We start from the raw sequence: 11,560 nt of genomic DNA on the forward strand, positions 1-11,560 counted from the left end.
ATCTGATATGCAGGATGGTCTTAGGTGACCCCTGTTTCTCACAAGAGGCCTCTGTAGCTGAGATATCCCTCCTGATATTAAAAAACACCACATATGGGTGTTGGAGCATCATGTTCCGTACCATCACCCCTCCTATCAGCTCAATGTACTTTCTTATTTACTTATCTCATTGTAGGACTTCCATTCAGCCAGATTTCAGGTAATTCTGAATGATGGTTGCTCTGTATTATAGTTGTTATTTTGATGTGGTTGTGGGAGGCGATGAGTACCCGCATTTACCTAGGCCACCATCCTGGTTCTAGTTAAGTTTGTTGCTGATATCCTCCTTTAGACCTATTCCACTTTGCAAGGTTAGGTGCCCAAAGGATTTACTCAGCATTGTAGAGCTGGGACTTGAGATTTTCATATTTAATATTATGTCATATTGAAATTATGTAGTCATAAAGATTTGAAAAGAAATCCACAGAATTTTGAAATTAAGTGATGTAGGGAAATAAAAATTTCTTCTACTACCCATTGTTTCTCCAGCTGGAGAGCTTTATATTAGAGTGGCCAAGGACAGACTAATAAAAGAAAAAGAAACAAAAACTTATCAATATGTACATTATGCATATGGCACATGAGACTACCTGAAGATGAGTACCTCAAAGTTTTGGTTAGAACTTAGTCTTAGCCCTATCTGGTTTGCCTGAGTGGTTAGAGTGTCAGTCTTTAGACTGACAGGTCATGGGTTTGATTCTAGTCAGGCACACCTACCTTGACTGTAGGCTTATCACTGGCCTGGTAGGGACACATGTGGGAGGGAATCAATTGATGTGTCTCTCTCACATCTATGTTTTTCTCTCTCTGTCTCCCCCACTCCCTAAAAATCAATGGCAAAAATATCCTTGGGTGAGCATTAAAAAAAAAAAAAAAGAATTTAGCCTTAGATATCATGTTAAGAAAGGAGTAATAAATGTTAAATGTTAAAGTGGAAATGACCTTGCATCTCTACGGGGGCAAATTATAGAAAGGCAAATATATGAGAAACTAATGGGAGATAAAGATTTGTTAGTAAAGCTTGGTATGTAAATTCCTCCCTCCGGGGCTGTCTCCAGACTGCTAGAGTCTAAAATTGTTGTCAATTATTAACTTTTGTTCTTCCTGGTAGAGACAAGAGGAGGGACAAACGTCTTTGTAAATCTATGTCCTGATCTTGGATAAATAGGAGAGGATAGAGAACTTTTTGTATCTAATTCTTCTCAATTGCCTTCAGCTCAAAATAATACCTATTTTATTTTATTTATTTTTAAAATGTTTTTGTTGATTTTGAGAGAGAGAGAGAGAGAGAGAGAGAGAAACATCAATAAAGAGAGAGAATCATCAATGCTACTTCTTGCATGCCCCCTACTGGGGAGCGAGCTGGCGACCCAAGCATGTGCCCTGACTGGGAATAGAACTGTCACCTCCTGGTTCATGGGTTGGAACTCAACCACTGAGCCACACCAGCCAGACATTAATACCTATTTTTAAAGTGGTACATTTTGGGGTGGCATAGTCTGCTTTCCTACAGTAATTAAGTAGAGTAATTAAGTTTCCCTGACCATCTACTTACAAGACAGAGTTTAAAGTATCCAAGTTGTTAAGATTGGGACAATTCAAGGATAGGAAATCAAGAAGTATAAGTGTTACACAGCTTTTTTCTTTTTAGATTGACTTCATTAAAAAAAATCCTTCAAGAGAAGTTTGAAAAAATAAGCCTCTTCCTCTCATTTCAGAAGAATACTAACCAAAAGGACAGAACCACATATACAGGATAAAGTTGGAAAAGCAGAACTAAAACTTCAAAAGTGATTGAAGGGATTAACAAGAAAATGTTAAGAAATATCTGATGAGTAATAAGAATCTTGAAGCAGAAGAAAGATGTACAAGCAACAAATCCATCAGACCATCAGAAAAACTCTGGCCAGTGGTTGCCATTATTTCTTTAATGGGACAACTAAAGGTGGTAACATAATACAATGTGTGGATATTATGGTTCAAATATTTGGAGTAACATGTACTCAACTCTCATAACAGATATTGGTTCAGTCATATTCTACATATCATTTATTTCTTTTTATACAGTCTTTCCAAAAGCACTTCCAAATTTTAGTATGAATAAAGTGTTCTGGTCTGGCTGGACACTGACTTTCTATTAGGTTCATGTTCTTATATAAGAGGAGTAGTAAGTAGGAGAGTTGCAGCCTCAGTAGAATGCTCATTTAAAGACAATTTCCTCAGTCTGCTACAAGTGCTACCGTGCTGAGATGTCAAATGTAACATAAAAATAAACCCAAATGATGATATTCAAGAACCTTTGGGAATTCCACAGTTTTAAAATTATCTCCTATTCGTTAACATGAGCTACCTATTTAAATGAAACTACTCTTTTTAACTGTGCAAAATGTCCTTCCTTTTTTTCTCCTACCACATGCAGTCCCTCCCAACACAGACAGAGATGCCACGCTGTCACATTCTTTCTATGCCATCTATCCATGCTTTCCTAGGATGGCGCCTTCTTTCCTCTCAGCCGTCTGATCATCCTCTGGAAGTCCTGGGTCAGGTAACATCCACTTGACAATACCTCTGCCTCTTTTTCCTAATCCTCTTTTATTGTTGTCAGTCAATTACATCAAACACAGTCAAGCGGATGAACACAGGACACACTCAGTCAACTTTACGATGATTTATTCCTCTGCAGATGGCATCATAAAAGCAGAGGCTGTGTATATAAGTCAAAGTATGATATTTGCTACACTGAACCAGTCTGGCACTACCCTTATCAAACACTGTCACTTCGTGGGGCATAAAAACATGCTATGGAGAGACATGGCTGTACTTGATGCTAACCTCAAATGCCAAAGAAGAGCCCCCAGAACACCACTGTTTTCCTTGAAAGCCTGTATGGAGCCATCATCAGTGCATTTTTCACATGTTCAGATGCTATGGATTCTTCTTACTTGCACAATTACTTGATTTATGAGTAAGGTCAACTATAGGAGAAATCATGAAATGGAGAGGCCTCTTTGGAGGTATGCTCCTTAATTCTCCTCTGTCTCTCACTTCAATCTACAGAGTGCTCCCTTCCTGCTTGCCTTTCCAATTATGTAGGAAACTTCAATAGTTTCTGTGCTCTACTTGTTCCTGAAGTACTAGTATTTGCATCTTGAACCATGAGAAGGAAATGCCTAACGTGAATGAATGCATTAGAATTGGTGCAAGGTGGAACTCAGTAGTTCACTGAGCTCTGCTGACCTTGCCAGGTGTGCTGACATTTGCTTAAGAGGTGATGATAAGACATGAGGAGAGAGCGCAGACTTTAAAGTCAAAATATAGAATTCATATAGAGAATGTGCCCCTTTCTAGTATGTAGCCTTTGGCAAAAGACAACCTCTTTGAGTCTCAGCTTCCTCATCTGCCTCCCTCAGTCACAATATTGTTGTGAGGATTACATGAGGTAATATATATCTAGGAATATCCCCATGGGAGGCCCACTAGATGAGTCCATGACCATAGGAGCATGATAACATGCTCACAGAGTGTCTCCTACTCTATCACATCCATCTCTTAATAAAAAGTTTCTATGGTTTTGGCTGATGGGCTCAGTTGGAGTGTCATCCCACATGCCAAACGGTAACGGGTTTGATTTCTGGTGAGGGCACATACCCAGGTTGTGAGTTTGATCCCAGGTTGGGGTGCATGAGGGAGGCAACCGATCAATGTTTCTCTCACCTCAGTTTCTCTCTGTCTCTCCATTCCTCTCTCTAAAAATCATTAAAAAAAACGTTGCGGCTGTGAAAAATGAAACACCAGGTCTGAATTGAGAAGTATTGGGGAAGAACTCACCTTCAGAATGTGGGTAATTTTTTACCATAGTCTCCTTTGAGCCAAAGGGAGTAGCTGTTTTTCTTTTAATAGTATGGTATAAGGTGTTATTGATATAGTATTTTATATATGTGTGCTCACTGGTTGATGAATCTAAAGTTATTGATTAGTTTTGCTTTGTTTTTCCCTGTGAGAGGAGAGGAAATAGAGAAGATTGGGATAGATAAAGTAAAATACATTAAAGTTGTGTTGTGCAAGAATGTACCCTAGCCTGAAAAGAATAGTAGTCAAACTGACTTAATTTTGGCCTTGTAGATTTATTTTTGTTATTCTACCAATAATATCAGAATAGAGGGACATTAGTTTATGTAAGAAGGGCTTCTATAATCAGATTAAAGACTTCTGCTATTTCCTATTGTTCTCTGTCCACTCCCCTGCCTTTCACTCCATCATGTATGTGCAGTTGCACGTGTGTGTATGCACACATACATACACATACACATACACATACACATACACACAAACACAAGAACCCCACTAAAACCACCAATAAAAATTTATAATGTGTCCCTTACGTCTATCTCCACAGGTATGAACACTGTATGGGAGAAGGCAAACACCAACATCTTTGCTGAAGTGGTAAACAGTGTTAATACTAGTACTAGCTGGTATGCCCCAGTACTAGTCAATCTTGATAGGTCAATAGCAAAATAAGGGAAAGAAATAGAAACAAAAGACACATACATTTTTAAATTATTTTTCTCAGTGTTTGGTTAACTATGACTTTAACAAAATCATACCAAGCCAGCAAATTCCCAAATACAAAACTAATTGTTCACTTAAAATACACACATGCTCCAAACACACTGAATATACATCACACTCATACATTAACTCATAAATGTGAATATTAATAGGTAAATAATGAGTGTTCCTACCTCTTTAAGTGATTTATGAATTTATCTTTTTGAAAGTAAACTTAGGATTTTCACCAAAAGCAACCTTATATATTGCATTGTATTTTAGATTTAATTCAGTCAAGAGAAACATTTGTAATAAGTATGTGTATTTTTATCAGATCATTGCTTTATGTAATTACAAATTTTCTGAATGGGCAGTGTGGCAAAATTTTATTATATAATGATTTTTAATTTAAGAAAGGTAAAAGTTGATTAACTACTATATAAAAGTTCTGATAAACTTTAGTAGAAATACCAGTGTAAATTTCAAGGTGAAAAATAGACAATCGTGCCAAAATTAAAGTTTAATGCTAAATAGACTGAGAATATTAAAGAGATGAATAAGTTTAAATGGAAAGAAGAGCATAGCAAAATGCTATAGAACTCATCAAATAGAAGAACTAGTAAAAAAAAATAACCAAAATATATGAATGTAAGTAGAAATTCATTTTAAAACTGAAAATTATACAATATAAAATATAAGGTACAATAGCTAAATGCATCCAATAAATTAATATCAGTTAATGGTTATTAGAATCACTTAAATTTGTACATCTTATGCTAGGGACAAAAAGTGCATCAAGTGTTATATAATCTTATTTATTCAATTTTATTTTCTGAAAGCATCTACTGTTATTAAAATAATAGTGTTAGTAAATAATTATATTTTAAATTACCATTATAGGAAAAAAAGTTTTAAATGGAAAGTTGGTGTTTCTCTATAAATTTCTTTTGAAATTTTGATCATCCAGACAACCAACATATGGTAGAAAAACTATATAGAGTATTTTTTTCAGTCTTTGACTTTATTTTTTGTGTAGAATTTGGGTAAAGTTACCCAAAACACACAGGTGATTGTCATAAAACTTTTTAGGAAGCTCAAATGCAATGCCAATGGTAAATTCAGGTTAAACACTCCAAAATTTGGGTACTACTTACCATAGTGTAGACTTAGAGTTGATCCTGCACTTCAAAAGGTGATGAAAAATGCATTAACAATATATTATAGTTAATTGTATTTGAATCACAAATTGTACTACCTTCCTTGTAACTCTGCCCCTGGAAGCTGAGGGATCCTGATTCCAGCTTTCAGTATAATTAATGATGGCACTTTTCCTATATCTACTTGTTGATGCCATCTACTGCCTGTGATGTCTCACTTAGATAAATGGCTAGCCAATTGCATTTATGTATGTATTTATATATTTTTTTCATCAGAAGTAGGATGTTACACTAGAATGGAAAACAAGCGTACCCTGAATTTATGAATGGTAAAAACTTCCTTGCCAGAATGTGCAATGGTAAATGAAATTGTTAATATTGATTTCTATTCATGCAATGGTAACAATGTCAACAAGATCAATTCTTTTTGTCACATCTGTTGTTGTAGGATAAATAATATCTACTAAATGCCCAAATTGAACTTAGTGTAACATTGTGGTTTAGATTTTAAATTTACTTTTAGCCCATCAGGTTTTAGTTTTTTAGGTGGAGAAAAAAAGTGAAATATTGATGCTTTTTACCATTTGCAATTGGCCAAGGTCGATGTGCAATTTCACTGAAAAGAACTGAAGTAAACTAAGATGTAGGGCTACTTGTACAAAAAGTAAAATCCTTGGGCTGGAGTAACTGTCATTAATTTTTTTCCCATATCCAGGAAATTTTAGGTTAGTTTTAAAGAAGTGAATAACTTTTACACAAGAATTAACTTAATAAAATAAAAGTTGTATTTGCAGTGCACATGAGTACAATAATAAAATTGTGACTTTTAAAGCATGGAAGACTATATATATATATATAGTTTTCCTCTGGCATCTGGGACCCAGGCCTTTGGTCCAGACTTGAGGCTTGGCTTCTCTGCTCTGGCCCACAGCAAGGCTTGTTTTCTCTGCTCCAGCCGCAGCGAAGCTTGGCTTCTTTGCTCCAGCCGCAGTGGAGAAGCCAAGCATCTTTAGTCTTCAGTTTTCAGTTGTCTTCAGTCTTCACTTCATGCCTGTGTATGCAAATTAACCCACCATCTTTGTTGGGTTAATTTGCATACTCATCCTGATTGGCTGGTGGGTGTAGTGGAGTGACAACCAATTTACATATTTCTCTTTTATTAGTATACTAGAGGCCCGGTGCACAAAAATTTGTGCACTGGCGGGGGGGGGGGTGTGCCTCAGCCCCACTTGTGCCCTCTCACAGTCTGGGACCCCTCGGGAGATAACGACCTGCTGGCTTAAGCCTTCTCCCGGGTGGCAGAGGGCAGGCCCAATCCCTAGGTGCAGCCCCTGGTCAGGCTCAGAGCAGGGCCGATTGGGGAGTTGGGGCACCACCCCCTGTCACACTCAGGGCAGGGCCGATGGGGAGGTTGTGGCTGTACCCCATCACACACAGAGCAGGGCCAATCAGGGGGCTGGGGAGCTCCCCCTTATCAGGCACAGAGCAGCGCTGATCAGGGGGTTGGGGAGCCTTCCCCTGTCACAAATAGAGCAGGGAGGATAGGGAGGTTGTGACCCCGCCCCCTGTCACATACAGAGCCGCAGGGCGATCAGGGGGTTTGGGCGCTGCCCCCTGTCACGCTGTTCCAGGGGCCAGGAGGCCTCGTGGCTCCGCTGATCCCAGTGCTAGGAGGCCTTGTGGCTCTGCTTGACACAGGGGCAGTGAGGCTTCACTGCTCCGCTGATCCTGGTGCTGGGAGGCTCTGCTGATCCCAGTGCTGGGTGGCCTTGCAGCTCCTCTGATCCCGGGGCTTGAGGCCTCGCGGCTCCGCTGATCCTGGTGCTAGGAGGCATATTACCTTTTTACTATATAGGATAGAGGCCTGGTGCATGGGTGGGGGCCAGCTGGTTTGCCCTGAAGGGTGTCCTGGATCAGGGTGGGGGTCCCCACTGGGGTACCTGGCCAGCCTGGATGAGGGGATGATGGCTGTTTGCAGCTGGTCACACCCCCTTCAGGGTGGGGGTCCCCACTGGAGTGCCTGGCCAGTCTGGGTGAGGGGCTGAGGGCCATTTTCAGGCTGGTGGGCGACTGAAGCTCCCAACCTCTCCTTTTTTTCTTTTATTCTGGGATTTATTTACATTCTATGGCTGTCACTGGAGCTGAGAGCCGGCTTTAGCTCTGAGGCTTGGCTCCAGCTTGAGGCTTTGGCTGCTGAAAGCAGGAATCTAGGGTTTGTTTTGGTTCTATAATTGCAACATTGTTTCGGTCCTGCTCCTCCAGCTCTGATGGCTGAAAGCAGGTATCTGGGGTTTTGTTAGCTTCTATAATTGCAACATAGTTTCTTAGAGAGCAGCTCAGAGGCTGGCAAGGCGGGTGGGGAACCTTGGCTTCCTCCTTCACTGGAGCAAGCAAGCCTCCTGTTTGCTTCAGCTGCCTGGCTGCCGGATGCCATCTTGGTTGGCAGTTAATTTGCATATCGCCCTGATTAGCCAATGGGAAGTGTGTCGGAGATACGGTTAATTACCATGTTTGTCTATTATTAGATAGGATATATATAATTTATAATGGTAATTCAGCATATTATTTTTGTCACAATTTATCAATGAGAAATGTAATAGAAAAAAGCCCTATATGTAATAAAGATATCCCTTCCCCCACCAGTATAGACCTTTTTCTATACACACCAGGGATATTTTTTAATGTACGAAGTAAATAAAGATGTGTTACAGCATGAAAACTTCCAGCAAAGTACAGTGAATAAGAAACAAACTCTCTCTACAGTCAACAAGGCACTACATGACTGACCTGTTACCTTTCTGACTTCAACTCACATCACACTCCTCTTTTCTCAGTGATCTCCAGCCATACGGGCATTCATTCCATTCCACAACCATGCTCATTTTGCTCCTCTAGTCTTTCATATTTGTTTTATTTGCTCAGAAAACTCTTATCTCCAGTCTTCTCATAGCATCTGCAAGTTCTCCATCACAATCTCAATTCAAGTCACCTCTGAAGACTCAAGACTCTTCCTAAATAGCTGATCAAAAAAGGCAAGATCCTCATTCCTCCCCCACCTTAAGTTTTCATTGTGTTTACCACTCTCTGAAATGATTCAGTTTGTTTATTTGTTCACATGTGTTATTTGTTCGCATGTGTTTCCAGGAGGACAGCAGTATTTTCTTTCTTTTTCAGAGCTATATGCTTGACAGAGAGTAAATGCCTAATAAATATCTGTTGATTTGACTATATGACTGTCACATTAGAATATTTTTAAAATCCTTACATGTTATTTTCCTAGTGTTTTTCAACATTATATTTTAATAAAATATGTAAGTTATCAGAATTACTTATACACAGAAATTCACCAGGCTTCTATACGAGAAAGGAGTGATTGGGAATATTAATTGGGGCTACTTATATTGAGTGTTTAAAAATACATATGCAAGTTATTTTAAGAATTCACTCAAGATTATTTATTTTAAATTATCAAATTATTTATTGGTTCATTTGTGCACTCATTTACTTGCATATTCCTTGGTTTAACAAATATGTATTTAGCCCCTATGTGAAAGGTAGCATTCACTTTGTTTGCGATTCATCAGATAAAAAACAAAACAAAAAATGATCTTTTGGAACTTACCATTTAGTGAGAATAAATAAGCTATACACTTTGTAAATAAGAAATATATATATATAGGATTGTTGATTAAAACTCTGGAAAAGAGGGCAGATAGGGGATGAACAATGGGCTACTCTACTGGTATTGGCTCTTGCGTAAGCACAGTATTGTTCATATGATGTATACTTTACTATGTGTACCTCGAAATCAATACTATTTTCAAAAGATTCACTCATACACACATGCCAAATTTGCCATTTTCTTTACATATTTAATTATTTTTATTACTCTCACTTTTAGCTTCATTGTAGTGAATATTTTAACCTAGTATTTTCAACACTTACCCAGCTTCTGTACTGTTCAGGCATAACAGAAGCAATGATATGCTCAAAAACAAGATCACAGCTCGAAAACACAGTTTAACCACAGAGTGGTTGAAAGGATCCCACGCCATCCCTAATTCCATCTGTTATTATTCTGCAATGCTCCCTGTTTCTTTCATAGAACTTGTAGCAAACCATATTCTTTTTTAAATGATTTTTTGTTTCTCTAACACATTTTAGCTTCAAAAGACAGGCTCATATATATTTTTTAATTGCTTTTTTTTTTGACAAGTGTCAAACATATCTCCTGCAGCTAAAGAAATTTTTTAAATAAAATGAGTACATTTGTAAATGTTTATAATGTCCCATAGTGTACCCAACCATTGCTCTGTGGGAAGAATGTCTATTAACCTAAATGCAGGGGATTTAGATGGAGAGGCTAAATATTCAGCTTTGCAATATAAAATTGTGTACATTTTGTTGAGGCAGAACTTTCTGTCTCCACTGACTTTATTGCTGTTTTCTGCCTGTATAAAAAGAGAGATGGTAGAGTGTTTCTTAAAAAACAAAAACAAAACAAAACTTGGAATGGATTAAACTATATTAGAATATATTGTTATATTGTAGAGATGAGAGTTTTTGTTGAAAATTGCTCAGAGGAAAAGGCAGATTGCAGTATAAAAATAAAAATTCAAGACACAAGCCTTTGGTTGGAGTAATGGGAGACTTTTCCTCCTCTGGGCCTCATAATAATGAAACCAAGAACAGAATGTCACGCTGCTTTTTTTAAAATCACAGTTTTATTTTTGTGTATACATTTGCTTAACAATCACAGAATTTCTAGGACAGGTTCAGGGAAGTGAAGAACCTTTCTAAGTAGTTTATATTGTCTAGAACCGAGGTACTTGCAAATCCAGCCTGGAGAAAAATGAGAAACATCTTTCTAAAGACAGGCTTAGAAATTCTGACACAGTAGGTTATGATGTTCCTTTCTCTGATAGCAGGATGGAGGCATACCTGGTTCCTAGGCCACCATTCCTAGGTATAGCCAAGAAAACAGGGTACAGACCACCAAAAACAAGTCCAACCAATCCACCTTGTGCATGGTATAGGTTTCACAATTTAAATCACCTGTATTCAATGGTAAACTTAATAAACCTTTGTAAGATATGTTCACTGTCAAAAATAGCAGCACTGCCATTGTTAAAACAGCAGCTATACAAGTTACATTTAAGATGCACTGAAAAAGACTTTGCTATTAGGCCACAAAGAGCAGCATTAAGTTCAACACATGGCGATCCATGTTCAAGTAGATCCCTTTCTGCTTCTGAAAGTTGGTTGGCTTTTCTGGTCATTATATCAACAATTTGTTTTTCCTTGACATAACATCTGGTTCATGATTTTCCATCTTGAACCTTACGCTCTCCTCCCAACTGTCCCAACTGTCGGTGCTTCCCCCGCTGCTCTTTTGATGGTGAGATCTTGCTACTGATAGGCAAGTGGTCAGCTAGAATGCTTGGCTGTTAGGGAATTCATGAGCCTCATTTTGGGTCAGTGGGCTCTAAGAACCACATGGGTCAATTGTTGTAAATACTGCTGATTATATATACCCTTTCTTTTTGTTAACCATGAACTTTCAGTTAATTAATTTAAAAAAATTAAGTTTTAATTCAGTCACAGTCCTGCAGAGGGAGTTGTAGAGAAGGACTTACCTTAGCCCTCTGTCAAAATGTTACAGTGGAGAGCTGTGCCGCCCTCCCCCCAGCCCCCCTCAATCTGCCTGTAGTTTCATAGCTGCAATGGTCCACAGGCATTGGCGCCTGGACAGGGAGCAGGAGGGTGAAGCAGTCATGCCGGCTGGCGTTCAATACTGATAATTATAGCTAATT

General features: G+C 38.5%; 1 pseudogene; it reads right to left on the reverse strand.

The window, feature by feature from the left end:
• Nucleotides 1-10,500: 10,500 nt before the first annotated feature.
• LOC139015799 (transmembrane protein 126A pseudogene) lies at nucleotides 10,501-11,079 on the reverse strand (annotated as a pseudogene).
• Nucleotides 11,080-11,560: the final 481 nt, after the last annotated feature.

This window comes from Myotis yumanensis, unplaced genomic scaffold (assembly GCF_028538775.1).
Source record: "Myotis yumanensis isolate MYYU_CA2020_CCGP unplaced genomic scaffold, mMyoYum1.0.hap1 SCAF_8, whole genome shotgun sequence".
NCBI classification, from domain to species: Eukaryota; Metazoa; Chordata; class Mammalia; order Chiroptera; family Vespertilionidae; genus Myotis; species Myotis yumanensis.